The sequence below is a fragment of the Engystomops pustulosus genome, chromosome 1 (assembly GCF_040894005.1).
Source record: "Engystomops pustulosus chromosome 1, aEngPut4.maternal, whole genome shotgun sequence".
NCBI lineage: Eukaryota > Metazoa > Chordata > Amphibia > Anura > Leptodactylidae > Engystomops > Engystomops pustulosus.
This window is the reverse complement of record NC_092411.1, coordinates 199,811,230-199,827,272: the sequence shown is the minus strand read 5'-3', so window position 1 is coordinate 199,827,272 and position 16,043 is coordinate 199,811,230. Positions and strand designations below refer to the sequence as shown.

General features: G+C 43.2%; 1 protein-coding gene across 1 annotated transcript in view; it reads left to right on the top strand.

The window, feature by feature from the left end:
- HPGDS (hematopoietic prostaglandin D synthase) overlaps window positions 1-16,043 on the top strand; it is a 58,551-nt gene that overhangs the window by 689 nt on the left and 41,819 nt on the right. The gene's annotated exons all lie outside the window — the stretch shown is intronic.

Here is a 16,043-nt window from a genome sequence, read left to right as displayed (position 1 = left end):
TTTGTCAGCATTCAGAATAATTTCAGCAGCAAATAATAGTCTGATTAATATTACCTGGCTCCCTGCCAGCAGCATGTGGTGAGTCCCATGGGAGAGACAGCTGCAGCCTGTGTGGGCCTGTAGCTCTTCATGTATTATTCCTGTCCTCCACACCATCCCCTCCACACCATTCCCCTGCCTGCTCAATGCACATAACAGCAAGTAAGGAGGGGTCATGGAGAGCACTCTGACACAGGCACATTCCTGCTGACAGGTTCCCTTTAAACAAGGCGGCTCCCAACAGATCACTGCCCAATTTCCCACAGAGCCCTAGTAGCTATCTGACCCTATTCTTTTAGCTAAAAACTGTTTCCCTCAGATCCCCACAAAATCAGATGTCATGAGGCCAGGCTGACATCATTGCAGGTCCTCTAGTCTCTTAACATTAGCAAACTGTACCCCATGCACATCTGACCACATAAAATAATCGCAACCTGCATGGACTTCTACTGCTCTTCATGCAGGTTGCTGTGATTTCCTGTGATATGATATGCTGTGATTTTGTGAGAAATATGCTTGGTGTACAGTTTGCTGATGTTAGAAGGCTAAAGGACCTGCAGTGTTGTCAGCCTGGTAAAATGACATTACTGCTATATGGGGATTGCTGTATTGAGCCTGAAGAGGCCACGCCCACCATGACTTACTATAGACATGCTTGGTAAAATGATAAAGTTGAATATATTTAGTTAAGTTAGTTACTAGGCTCTTTGGGAACCTAACACTAGCTGTATTTGTGAAAAATGTGGTGACAGGTCCCCTTTAAAAAAAATTAGCCATTTGGCTAACTATGTATTTTCTGAAAGCAAAAAAGGACATACAGTATATCATATGTAGGAAATTTACTGCTCAATTCAATAATAAGAACCAAACATTTATACACATGCCAGGTGTATAATATCACTCAACATACACATGAATACAAATGACAATGGCAGAAAACGAAATTCATTCCAGAAATTTATTGGCACTCCTACTTATCTGTACCCCACAGTTTCTGACCACTTGTGGGGTATTTCTATATTCAGGACACAACTACGGAGTAAATTTTTGTCTTTAATCCTTTGTAAAAATAAATATTTTGGGGTCATAGAAAATTTGTTTGGAAATTTTTCACACACACTCAAGTCAGAGTTAATTAAGTTCCATGCAACACTTGTGGTGTTAAAATGCTCGTTTTACCCCTTGATGGACTCTTTGACAGGTATATTTTCCAAAATGGGGTCAATTGTTAGAGTTTTCAACTTTTCTGGTATCTCAGTAAGTTTTAAAACTATTGCATCTAGAGGTGACCCCCGGAAACTTGTCAGCGAGTGAAAGTGATAACCCTTACTTCTCGCTCCTTTTCCCTTGCCCACTTCCCTTGTGTGTGTCACTTGTATGTGTATCTGTTTTACCCGCATGTTTTTTAGTTATTATATATTTACATTGCAACCATTGTTGGAGGTGTCCGCAAATGTGACAGCAACCTTCAGCAGCTTCGCTTATCTAAGAAGAATATGTTGTTCTACTGATATACAGTATGTACTCTTGCTCAAACAAAACTAGTCTACATAAGTAAGCCAACCATCCAATATGAGTACAAATGTATTCTGTCCTTTGTTTTGTGCATCTTTTGTCAAATATATATTGTACAACAGTCTTTTCAATAAAGATCTCGGCCCACAAAGGTGCCCCCCAAAATTTTAATGGCACTGCTTACGTTCTGCACTTCACCATGTGCCAATACAACAGGAAACATCCAGATGTGGGGTATCGTCATACTCGAAAAAAGTCAGCATATAACATCCATCTTTTTTTAATTAATGTTTTAAAAGGTTAATTTTCTTATAAAAAGCTGTTTTTAATAGTTTTAGGGGTTAAGGTATAAGAATGGGGTGCTTTAGATGGGTTTCTTATAAATATAATACAGTATAAACCTCTATTAAAATAAATTTCTGACTAAAATAATTTATTGTGAAATTTCCTTGAAAATTTGGAAAGTTGCTGTACAATTTGTAAGCTTTATAAAAAAACATTGAAAAAAATGCCACTGACATAAAGCAGACATACACTCACCGGCCACTTTATTAGGTACACCATGCTAGTAACGGGTTGGACCCCCTTTTGCCTTCAGAACTGCCTCAATTCTTCGTGGCATAGATTCAACAAGGTGCTGGAAGCATTCCTCAGAGATTTTGGTCCATATGACATGATGGCATCACACAGTTGCCGCAGATTTGTCGGCTGCACATCCATGATGCAAATCTCCCGTTACACCACATCCCAAAGATGCTCTATTGGATTGAGATCTGGTGACTGTGGAGGCCATTTGAGTACAGTAAACTCATTGTCATGTTCAAGAAACCAGTCTGAGATGATTCCAGCTTTATGACATGGCGCATTATCCTGCTGAAAGTAGCCATCAGATGTTGGGTACATTGTGGTCATAAAGGGATGGACAACGTTTTTCCAATCTTCTACTGTCCAATTTCGATGAGCTTGTACATATTGTAGCCTCAGTTTCCTGTTCTTAGCTGAAAGGAGTGGCACCCGGTGTGGTCTTCTGCTGCTGTAGCCCATCTGCCTCAAAGTTCGACGTACTGTGCGTTCAGAGATGCTCTTCTGCCTACCTTGGTTGTAATGGGTGGCGATTTGAGTCACTGTTGCCTTTCTATCAGCCAGTCTATACTGATGCTCGGTTTGAACTGCAGGAGATTGTCTTGACCATGTCTACATGCCTAAATGCACTGAGTTGCCGCCATGTGATTGGCTGATTAGAAATTAAGTGTTAACGAGCAGTTGGACAGGTGTACCTAATAAAGTGGCCGGCGAGTGTATGTTTAATCTTTGGTAGTCATTAATTTGGATGGTAGGACCAATCATTAAAAGCATAATATTTATAATTCAGAAAAAGGCAAATTTTCCAAAATTTCACAAAATTTCCAATTTTCTTTTATAGTAAATGCAAAATGTATCCACCAAAATGTCCTGTTAATGTGAAGAACAATCTCAAAATCACTTGAATAATTTAAAGCATTCTAAAGTTATTACCGCATTTAGTGACACATGGCAGATATCAGGCTGTTTCCTAGTCGTGAAAATGAGCTTTGTCTTAAGTGTTTAATATTAGGTGCCCAATATATAATAAAAAAATAAATAATAAATAATAGGACTATAGTAAAGCATTCAGAGAGCTTCACCAGAGGTCACAGTGCAGAGCAGTCTGTCTGTAACTAGGGGTCGTCTGTATGTGTCCTTAAGTAGTGGACGGCCTGTATTCAGTTCAGTCATTATGTTCTATATATGGCAGGTTAAAGCCTTAGTCATATTGCAGGAAATTCATTTAACCATATCTTTGGAAAAATTGGAAAGCAAACAGTCTCTGAAGGTCTCTACAATCTGTCTCTTTGCCTACAGTGATGGGCATTTTCAACTTCCAGTGACTGCTACAGAGATGGTTTGTATGCCACCAAGTTACTCTAGTTGTCTCAGTTGCCTGCGCTCCTCACTTACACTCTGCTCTGACTTTACTGCTTTTGCCTGAAACAGCATGGGGTTACAATACATATAGAATCATGCCCAGCGTCCCAACAGCACTGCCAGTATGTCCCTGTAAGCTCCTTCTACTCACATGGGCAGTTCAGTGCTGCACCCGTAGTATCCTGAGCACATATCAGGGCAACACATATTTTCTGCAGTGCTCCCAATAGATAGCAAGAATATCAGCAGCAGCCAGTGATTGTCCTTGTACAGACGATGACATCGCTGGGGACCTCCCTTCTGCCGGGCGTTGTATACCCATAGGCAGGGGAGGGATGTAATACCTTGGATCCACCCCCATTGCGTCCAATGGCCTTTACTGAGCGTATGTGTTGACAGCAGGAGGGAGCAGGACAAGCTGCATCTCTCCAGCCTTTCTTTTCCACTATATACAACATGCACTTTGCAAATTTCAGGCAAAGGCTGACATCTGCCAGTATATGTCTATGGATATGCTCAGTATATATATGTCAGGAGGTTTTATGGTGTATACACTGAGTGTTTCATATAAACGACATGTGGATGTAGCCCAAGACAGTTCCTTTAAAAACAAGCCAGTTGTTTCCACATACCAGAAACAGGATGTTTACATTGACATTTATTCATTGAACTGCTTCCAGAATGATTTTACAACTTCAGATCATTCTGTTATTTACAATCTAATGTATTAATAAAATGTAGATTCCAGTCTTGCCTGTATGTCTCTATTTATATTCAGTTAGTTATTCAGTAGGACCCAAATTCAATAGATGGTTGATGTTGACTAAGAGGCAGGAGCTACCTATTGGCACTGTAATTAGTATATATACAAATCATTTACAATAGAATGTGAATAGCTGTTTATAATTACGGAATTATTGGATAGCATTGCATAAATGGATATCTGTCTGAGGTGTCAATTTGCAATTCTGAGCCCCGATAGCAAGGTATAGCAGTATAAACGTGGAGAAACATGGATTGGATACAGTTGATGTTACCAGGTCTACATCTCAAGGTAACACAGAGAATGAATTGTGTTGTGTGTATTTAGAATTGGACAGCATTTGGCATGACTCATACAATAGGGAAATAAAGTTCTGTAATTTGACTGTAGTCTCTCTACTTGCCAATAGCATGCTTGTCAGAACTATTTTCATAGTCCAGCAGTCCAACAGTATAAGTTTTGTAAACTCTTTGTATGTATCTCTCCCCTTGTACTTTATACAATCGTAAAGTATTAAAAAAGACAATATAACAATTCCAAACATATTACAATAAAACACAATGGGTTTACAATTTTATCAATGAAGCTTGTCTTCTGTAGTCACAGCGTAAACCTCCCAGGTTGTGAGGCAGAAAAATATCACCACACCCAGGGGTGTAGTAAAACACTCAAAGGCCAAGGTGCAAAAGGTCAATTGGTTTTCCCAATTCACAACAAAATCATTGTTCCATATGATGGTTTGTAATGTAGTATTTTAGTTGTATATGTTTCCTACGATTTGTAAAGCATTAGGGAATATGATGGCGCTATATAAAAGATTATTATTATTATCTAATATTTTTGGGTCTTCCAGACTCTTTTCCAATGGCAAAAATCTGAGTTATCTTGTTTGTTCTTCTGAGATGATGGGTAGGGGGTGTATGAATCATGACATATATGACAGTTTTGTTTTTAGGCATAGTATGGTGAACTATGCCTAAAAAAGTCGCTTTGTGTGACCAGGAAATTGCAACTTTTTTCCAGTTTTATGTCGAGTGGGTGTAGCTAGTGGGCATGCAGCCTCATAAGACAATACCAGTATTATAAATTAATATAGGCTAGTTACATCTCTGACTTGCAGCACTGTACCTGCTTTAATATCTTGGCAGTACATATAGAATGCTGCCATTTTTTTCTATTTCACAAGGTCTATGTATGGTGATATCATCATTCACTAGTAGAAAATTAGTCAATATTAATGTTCACTTTAAGTTAATAGAAAAATATGTTTATACAATGTTCAAAAAGTACTGCATTCTGAGAATTTATATAGTCGACTTTTGTGCCTGTGCGCTTCTGTACTTTGTATTGTTTGTGTTTCTTCCTTTTTCTTGGCAAAGAGAATAGCAGGGATTTGAATTTTTCATACAGAGGATATCATAAGTTCATACTACTGAAAATGTGCCTTCACAATACTGTGCTTGGGAGTCGTCTAAGATTATACATTTGCCACGCCTGTTGTTGCTGGCATAATGTACTTGGAGAAAAAAATGTGAAATACAAAGGTCCTTTATTGATTTTTTTTTAATTAGGTCAACCTGATTCTACAAATAAATAAGTAGAAAGATTGTGATTGGTTCTATTTGTAGCTCAAAGGGCAAATTTACAAAGACATCTCACTGCTTTAGAGTGCATTTGCCGTATATACACTAGTATAAGCCGACCAGAGCATAAGCCGAGGCCCCTAATTTTACCACCAAAAACTGGGAAAAACTATTGACTCAAATATAAGCCGAGGGTGGGAAATCATTGGTCACAGCCTCCCAGTATATAGCCAGCGAGGCCCTAGTAATATATAGCCGACTCCCAGAAGTATATAGTAAGCCAGCCCCCAGTAGTATATAGCCAGCCCCCAGTAGTATATAGCCAGCCAGCCCCCTTTAGTATACAGCCAACCAGTCTCCTTTAGTATAAAGTCAGCCCCCTTTAGTATACAGCCACCCCCCTTTAGTATATAGCCAACCCCATTTAGTATATAGCCAACACCATTTAGTATATAACCAGCCCACCCCCAGTAGTATATAACCAGCCCACCCCCAGTAGTATATAGCCAGCCCACCCCGGTAGTAAATAGCCACCCCACCCCCAGTAGTATACAGCCAGCTAGCCCCCTTTAGTATACAGCCAACCAGTCCCCTTTATTATACAGCCAGCCCCCTTTAGTATACAGCCAGCACTCTTTAGTATACAGCCATCTAGCCTTCTTTACTATAATGCCAGCCAGCCCCCTTTAGTATAATGCCATCCAGCCCCCTTTAGTATAAAGCCAGCCAGCCCCCTTTAGTATACAGCCATCCCCCAGTTTGCCCAGCACATAAATAAAATAAACTTACATACTCTTGATGCTCCAGTCTCCACGACTCCTCTTCTTTCTTCTCTCAGACGGGAAAAAAACCTGTTCTTGCACTGTTCCAGTCAGCGCACACTATAAGGGCATCAGCGGCAACACCACCGCATCATAATGTACTGCCGTGCTTCTCTGCCGGCTTTTACAGCAGAGAGAAGAAAAGAGAGGAGCCACATGGAGCATCGGGAAGCCGCGGCAAGCATTGTGGGTGCCAGAAGGTGTGTATGTAAGTTTATTTAGTGTCCCTAAGCCCATGCCCTCTAAGGTTCTCTTTAAAGGGAACCTGTCACCACATTTTCACAAATACAGCTAGTGACAGATTCCCATAGAACCCTATTAACTAACCTACTTCCTTCTTTTAGCTAAAAATTGAATAAATTACATCCCCATCATTTAACTTTATCTTAATTTATCTTATCTTACCTTGAATCAGAGGAGGCATGTCCTGCTTTCCCAGCCCGTCCCATATACTCCTCGCCATGTCTCATCACGCTTCTCAGCATGCCAGGTGACCAGGGTGATGTCATTGAAGATCATTTCCAGTTACAGACATGGGGTAGACATTGTAAATGTATCTTATCACATGGCAGTATCAGGGCATGATCACAGCAGAACATGCTGTTATGTGGAACACTGAGATAGAGCTCTGTTATATCACTTCATGTCATGTGACCAGTGTGATTTAATCTAAAGTCCTGTGAGATTTCCACAGTCTACCCCATGTATGTATGTTCAAATGAAATAACAGCATGCTTCTAAGAAGGATAGGGGGAAGTAGAAGTCCTGGGAGGCATGCTGTAATTTCATGTGAACAGATACGTACATGGGGTAGACTGTGCAAATCTTACAGGACCTTAGATGACATCACGCTGGTCACATGACATGAAGTGATGTAACAGAGCTTTATCTCAATGTTTCACATATCAGCATTCTCTGTAGCAGTGAGACCTGAGTGAGTAATCACTGAATGTGCAGGGCCTCATTGGACTAACTTAGGCGAGTAATCAGGCGAGTTGCATATAAGTTTACAAACACAGATTTTAATATTACAGCCGTGGAAAGAAACCATTTATAAATGGGGCAATGCTTTTTAAACATTTAGTATTAATTTTGGGTGGGTTCATTTGCATGGCAGGTTTGCATGACTAGGGTTTGTGACGGGAAAAATAAGCCTTTAAGAAGCAAAAGTATTGTCCCATATCAATCTATTTTATCAATCTATGCTATAAGTTAAAATGGTTGGGTAGGGGCTTTTCTGATAAATAAGTATCCTGAAGAATATCTGAAATAATGTGTACATGTTGGCACCAAAAAATGCCTTATACCGTATATACTCGAGTATAAGCCGACCCGAGTATAAGCTGAGACCCCTAATTTTACCACCAAAACTGGGAAAAACTATTGACTCGAGTATAAGCCGAGGGTGGGAAATGCATTGGTCACCCCCCCCCCAGCATATAGCCAGCAATCCCCCAGCAGTATATAGTCAGCCAGCAATCCCCCAGTAGTATATAGTCAGCCAGCTCCCAGTAGTATACAGCCTGCCAGCCCCTAGTGGTATACAGCCACCAGCCCCCTGTAGTATACAGCTAGCCATCCCCTAGCAGCATACAGCCAGCCAGCCCCCAGTAGTATACAGCCAGCCTGCCCCCATGTAGTATACAGCCAACCTTCCCCCCATGTAGTATACAGCCTGCCAGCCCCCATGTAGTATACAGCCTGCCAGCCCTCAGTAGTATACAGCCTGCCAGCCCCTAGTAGTATACAGCCAGCCCCTAGTAGTATATAGCCTGCCAGCCCCCAGTAGTTTACAGCCAGCCTGCCAGCCCCCAGTAGTATACAGCCAGCCTGCCCCCAGTAGTATACAGCCTGCCTGCCCCCAGTAGTATACAGCCTGCCAGCCCCATGTAGTATACAGGCAGCCCCTAGTAGTATACAGCCTGCCCCTACAGCACTTAAAAAAAATAAACTTATATACTCACCCTCCAATGTCAGCGCGGCTCCCTGATGTCCCCGATGTCAGCACGTCCTGTCTTCTTTCTTCTCCGCGGCTCCTCTTCTTTCATCTTGCTTCTCTCATGGATGCGGCCATGTTTTCTTCTAGCAGGCACATCTATGATGTGGCCGCTGCTGACGTCATAGTATGCGTGGCCAGCATGGAAAACATGGACGCGTCCATGACAGAAGCAGGAAGAAAGAACAGGAGCCGCTTAGAAGAAAGAAGACCGGACGCGCCGACATTATGGAGCCGCACTGACATCGGGGAGCTGCGGCAACATCGGAGGGTATATAAGTTTATTTATTTTTAAGTGGGGACATTTTTTTGTAATAGAATCGTGTTTAAGCCGAGGAGACGTTTTTCAGCACATTTTTTGTGCTAAAAAACTCGGCTTATACACGAGTATATACGGTATGTCCTGTTCCATGTTTATCAATTGTTTGAGGCAGATTTTAGACATATTTCCGATTATGGAAGTTCCACAAAAGAGGTGTGGCCATGAGTAATGGCAGTGACTTCACAAGGAAATGTGTGAGCCAATTTTGGTGCAGTTTGTTTTTATTATCACACAGTGATAAATCTGGCACAGTACAAGACAGTCTAGTCTAACTGAGCACTGTTTTACAGAATTTTGATAAATCTGCCTCATTGAATTGATAAAATAAATGTATATTAAACCTTACAATCTATAGTCACTGCTGAAACTAAGAAGTGCAATTATTCCAAAGTAAAGGATCATGCTCAAAGTCTTAGGCTATTGTTGCTATGCAATATATCTTCTTAAAAAAGGAAATCAACAATAGTTTATTTCCAGGAATTTCAAATGATATCCTAAAACATTGCTGACTTAGTCAAATGTCAACTTACAATAGGATATTTGTATTTAGCATTCTACAGGTTTTGTGATATTAGATAAAGATGGGAAAAAACTTCTTGTTCCCAGAGAAGAGTAAACATTAGAGATGAGCGAGCACTAAAATGCTCGGGTGCTCGTTACTCGAGCCGAACATTTCCAGATGCTCGAGTGCTCGTTTCGAGTAACGAGCCCCATTGAAGTCAATGGGAGACCCGAGCATTTTTCAAAGGGACCATGGTTCGGGAATAAAATGTGTTATTTAATTGAAAAAGAATGTCTTCTGATAATTTGCAAACATCTGCGATCTATTCTTCACTGTTCCGCGCGTATATTATCTCCCGACAAGTTAGCAGATGTAAAGAACAGTGAAGAATAGAATAAAAACAGTGAACACAGTGAACACAGTGAACACAGGATCATTTAAGATAAAAACACAGTGCAGAACACAGTGCAGAATAGATTACAGATGTTCGGCACATCTGCTTACTTGTCGGGAGATACGCGCGGAACGGCGCGTACAAAATAGCATGTGAAGAACAATATATATGTGTGAAGAAGACATTGCAGATGTATGGAAACATCTGCAATGTGTTCTTTACACACATATATATTGTTCTTCACATGCTATTTTGTTCGCGCCGTTCCGCGCGTATCTCCCGACAAGTAAGCAGATGTGCCGAACATCTGTAATCTATTCTGCACTGTGTTCTGCACTGTGTTTTTATCTTAAATGATCCTGTGTTCACTGTTTTTATTCTATTCTTCATTGTTCTTCACTGTGTTTTTTTAATTAAATGCTCGATCTCGAGCAGGGGAAATACTCGTCCGAGCAACGAGCCGTCTCGAGTACCCTAATGCTCGACCGAGCATCAAGCTCGGACGAGCATGTTCGCTCATCTCTAGTAAACATCCTTTGCAGTTTTATGTTAGCTTAAAGGAAACCTGTCAGCAGAAAAAAACCTCATATTATTATTATTTTTAGAGCTTTTATATTATTGATTTTTCAAGAATAAATATGTATTTATATTAATAGTACAGCTGACAATCTTTTTCTTCTGTTATCTTTATACATTTCGTATACTCTTAAATGTAAATTATGTTATAAGTGATTTTAAGAAGATTGAGATATTCCAGATCATGTTTTTTCTTATAGTCCAGTGTGATGGAATCATTCATAAAAACAACTTTAAAGCTGAAGTACAGTTCTCCCATGAAGCACAGGAGAATGGTTCTGTGCCACCCTATACACAGGGATGTCAATCAAAGAAAAGAAGAGGTTCTGAGGCAAGGAGAGCTTGACGTTAGTGTTTAGCTTTCTGCCTCTCTGACTTTATACAAATAATTTGCATATCGCTTAAAATTTGATTTTGTGCATGATATCCTGATTATGGGCCATGAAAAAACCTAAAATATCTCTTGCCTTCTAAATGTTTCATAATCAACTTAAAGGGGTTGGCCACTTTTCAATAAATCTTATCCATTAACCATGTCTATGCATATATACACTCACCGCGCCACTTTATTAGGTACACCTGTCCAACTGCTCGTTAACACTTAATTTCTAATCAGTTAAATCACATGGTGGTAACTCATTGCATTTAGGCATATAGACATGGTCAAGACAATCTCCTGCAGTTCAAACTGAGCATCAGTATGGGGAAGAAAGGTGATTTGAGTGCCTTTGAACGTGGCATGGTTGTTGGTGCCAGAAGAGCTGTTCTGAGTATTTCAGAAACTGCTGATCTACTGGGATTTTCATGCACAACCATCTCTAGGGTTTACAGAGAATGGTCAGAAAAAGAAAAAACATCCAGTGAGTGGCAGTTCTGTGGGCGGAAATGCCTTGTTGATGCCAGAGGTCAGAGGAGAATGGGCAGACTGGTTTGAGCTGATAGAAAGGCAACAGTGACTCAAATCGACACCCATTACAACCAAGGTAGGCAGAAGAGCATCTCTGAACGCACAGTACGTCGAACTTTGAGGCAGATGGGCTACAGCAGCAGAAGACCACACCGGGTGCCACTCCTTTCAGCTAAGAACAGGAAACTGAGGCTACAATTTGCACAAGCTCATCGAAATTGTACAGTAGAAGATTGGAAAAACGTTGCCTGGTCTGATGAGTCTCAATTTCTGCTGCGACATTCGGATGGTAGGGTCAGAATTTGGCGTCAACAACATGAAAGCATGGATTCATCCTCCCTTTTATCAACGGTTCAGGCTGGTGGTGGTGGTGTCATGGTGTGGGGAATATTTTCTTGGCACTCTTTGGGCCCCTTGGTACCAATTGAGCATCGTTGCAACGCCACGGCCTACCTGAGTATTGTTGCTGACCATGTCCATCCCTTTATGACCACAATGTACCCAAAATCTGATGGCTACTTTCAGCAGGATAATGCGCAATGTCATAAAGCTGGAATCATCTCAGACTGGTTTCTTGAACATGACAATGAGTTCACTGTACTCAAATGGCCTCCACAGTCACCAGATCTCAATCCAATAGAGCATCTTTGGGATGTGTTGGAACGGGAGATTCGCATCATGGATGTGCAGCCGACAAATCTGCGGCAACTGTGTGATGCCATCATGTCAATATGGACCAAAGTCTCTGAGGAATGCTTCCAGCACCTTGTTGAATCTATGCCACGAAGAATTGAGGCAGTTCTGAAGGCAAAAGGGGGCCCAACCCGTTACTAGCATGGTGTACCTAATAAAGTGGCCGGTGAGTGTACGTACCTGTGTTTTTGCCTCCTGTGAGAGCTTCAGCCTTTTCCTGTTATCCACATGCTTTATTTCAGGCATCAGGGGTAGCGAACCCACTGGACCACCGGGACCGATGACATAAGCCGACACCTGGATCCGGAATCTAAGTGGTACCCGGTTTCCACCAGAGCCTTGGACTTGCTGCGGCGTGGTACCACCGGGTCGTTCCACAGGTGCTATGAACTCGGTGGCAAAAAAGGCGAGGTACAAAGACGTTAAGCAGAATCGTACTTGGGGACAGGCAAGAGGTCAGAATGGGCAGCACGGGATCAGAGTCGGGGATGTAGGAATAGGTCAAGGCAGGCAGCGGAGGAGCATAGTCAGGAATGGAACTGGGGTCACAATAAGAACTCACAATAATAGCACAGGGCATGGAACACAGCTTTCTCTAGGGCACAAGGCACAAAGATCCAGCAGAGAACACATGAAGGGGCTGGGAATTTATCATAATTGGAAGCCAGCCAGCAGCAATTATCAGTGTGATGGCCCTTTAAATCTCAGGAAGCCAGTGCGTGCACGCCCTTGGAGGTGGGGTTGCACACGCTGTATCACCGGAGTCAGTGCTGGATCGCGTGAGGTAAGTGAACCAGCGGGCGAGCAGGGCAGCGGAGAGGGGCACGGGTGCTCCTGCGATTTGGGAGTTGGGTCGCTGGAGCACCTGTGACAGTACACCCTCCCCCCTTCGCCCTCCCTTTTTTTCTTGGACTGGAGGTATTTTTGCAGCAGGCCACCATCCAAGATGTTATCCTCTGGCTCCCAGGATCTTTCCTCTTGCCCGAACCCCTTCCAGTCGGTAAGGAAGAACTGCTTCCCTCTAACTGTCTTCATATCCAGGATCTCCTTTACCTCGAAGACATTGGTGGAATCAGCCTCAGGAGCAGGAGAAGTCACTTGCCAAGTGAAGCGGTTCAGGATGACTGGCTTCAAGAGAGACAAGGAAGCAGTTCAGGATGCACATGGAGGGAGGAAGGCCAAGCGCTTCAGTACCTCAAATGGACCCAGGAATCGAGGACCAAGTTTATAACTAGGAATCTTCAAACAGACATAGTCCATGAAGCCGGAAGATGTGCAGGAAGAACAGGTTGGCAAGGTGTGGAGCTGATGCAAGACATGGCTGAGGAATAAAGTGGGACATCTTGGAGACCTGGTCGGTTACCACCTAGATGATGATATTGCCCGAGGAAGATGCAAGATCAGTAATAAAGTCCATTGCCACGTGAGTCCATGGGTATCGGTAATGGCAGAAGACCAGCAGGTTTAAGGTGAGATTGCTTGCTTCGGGCACAGGAAGTGTAGGTACCCACAAAATCCCATACATCCTTGACCAGATCTGGCCACCAGTAGAAACAGGAAATGAGGGCGACAGAGCTTTACACCCCAATGTGCCCATCCACATGTGAGCAATGTCCCCAAGTCAGTATCCTTTTCCGAAGGGCAGGTCGGGCATAAGTCTTGCCAGGAGGAAGTTGCCAAAGGTCCACTGGGGCAGCAAGAACCAGCCATTCAGGAGGAACGATATGTCTGGGAGCAGGATCTTCCCTAACAACATTTAAGGAACGAGAGAAAGCATCGGCCTTAACACTCTTCTCTGCAGGAGAGAAATGTATCAGGAAGTTGAAATGGGAGAAGAAGAGAGCCCATCGAGCTTGCCGTGGATTGAGACGCTGGGCAGTCTGGAGGTACAGGAGGTTTTTGTGATCAGTATAGATACTAACTAAATGACAAGCACCCTCCAGAAGATAGCATCATTCTTCCAAAGCAAGTTTAATAGCCAGAAGCTCCCGATCATCAATAGAGTAGTTCCTTTCTGCAGCTGAAAAGGTCTTGGAGAACAACCCACAGGTGAGAGTTCGGCCTCAGGGCCCCTTCTGGGTGAGAAAGGCTCCGGCACCAACGGATGAGGCATCAACCTCTAGCAGGAGCGGTTTCAGGCCGGTGATGGAAGAGTGTCTGCTTGCTTCTCTGAAAAGACATCAGCAAAGTCCACATATAGAGCAGGGAGACCCACCAGAGGCATGGAGGACTTCGGTAGCGAGGCGGTGTAGACGAGATAAGGCAGTTCCAGACAATGTGTCTGGCATTCGGGTCCCCAGCGGAGAACTTCACCCATCTGCCAGGCAAGCACCAGTACATGCTGCTGCAACCACGGAAGGCCCAGAAGAACTGAAGACCTGCACTGTGTTAGCATGTAAAAAGAAAGTCTCTCCTTGTGCAAGATGACAAGATGACCAGCAACTTCTCGAGACGAACCACAGGAAGACGGTACTCAGAGACCAGGGTAGCATCCACAAAGTGTCCTTTTGGACCGGATTCCAGGAATGCAGAGGCTGGAAAAGGATTACCTATCTGCTCTGTCCACCTGCATCGGTTCCTCTGCAGCTGTCATGGCAGGTGGCTGAAGCAGTCTTTGGAATGCAGGAGCCAGACGAGGAAAATTTTGGACACGAACTTGCGCTTGCTTGAGAAGTTGCTCCTCAGAGCACTCCATAAACTGGATATCAGTGTGAGTGGCCAGAGGAATTAATTTACTCAGAGTAGACGGCAAGTCACATGCAGACAGCGCTTTTTTAACTTGTCCCCAAAGTCCTTTTTTAAAAGGTCCAATCAGGGCTGCTTTGTTCCAGGCTAGTTTTAGAGGCCAAAGTACAGTAACCGAACCACATAGTCACCAACAGATGAGTCCTCTTGACACAGGTTCAGGAGAGCGGTCTCAGCTGAAGACGCCTGTGCAGGTTCCTCAAAGACAGACCGGAAGTCAGCGAAGAAAGAGGTGATGTCAGCTGTAACCGGGTCTTTTCTGTCCCAGAGAGGATTATCCCATGCCAGGGCCTTCCCGGAGAGGAGGCAGATGATGAAAGCCACCTTAGCCTGTTCCTTGCCGAGTCGGCATAAGCCGGGGGCTTATAAGGGGGCCCTGCACAACTTGGTGTGCTGGGAATTAATCACAATTGACAGCCGGCCAGCTCCAATTATCAGTTCGCTGGCCCTTTAAATCTCAGGAAGCTGACGTGCATGCGCCCTAGGAAGCGGGGGCAGGTGGGCCATACTGCCGGAGTCGCGGCAAGGTAAGTGAACCAGCGGGGTCTGGGGCATCGGAGAGGGACACGGGTGCGCCTGCAACCTGGGAGGTGGGTTGCAGGAGCACCCGTGACACCATTCATAATGGCAGCATCCAGTGTGTCTATTTTCTCTCCGTCCATCCCACTGATATACACAGGGAAAGGGGAGGAGGGGAGGATGAGTCATAATCTCCTGCTGCAGGTCCCTCCTATTTACCAGTGTAGGATATTTGTTTAAATGTCTATACAGAGTGCACAGAGTCTGAATACAGCAATAAAGGCAGCCTCAGGGATTATTATTAAGGCAGCAAAGGCACATAGGCAATTTAAAGAGTTAAAGAGTGGCCAACTCCTTTTAGTGGTATTACTGAGAAATGTTTAGGAACCAGAAAAAATGCAACACCACAAAGTTACAGAGAAAGGTCACTGGAGCACATGTATCATATGTCTGGCTTTGTCAATCTGTTTTGGTTTGATAACTCAGGGAAGACTGCAGAAAACTAGACAACGGAGAACTTTGAAGGACTTTGAGAAATTTGGAAGGCTGTTTTAGGCACAAAAAATTTGCAAATGAGCACATGCACCATGAAATGTCTCAACAGTTAAAGATAATGGCAAGCAGAAAGTTTGATACATGTGCCATTGCCATTGCTTTTCTGACACAACTATAGTACCCCTCAAAAACCCTTCTGACCTTAACATCACTGCAAAAATCATACCAA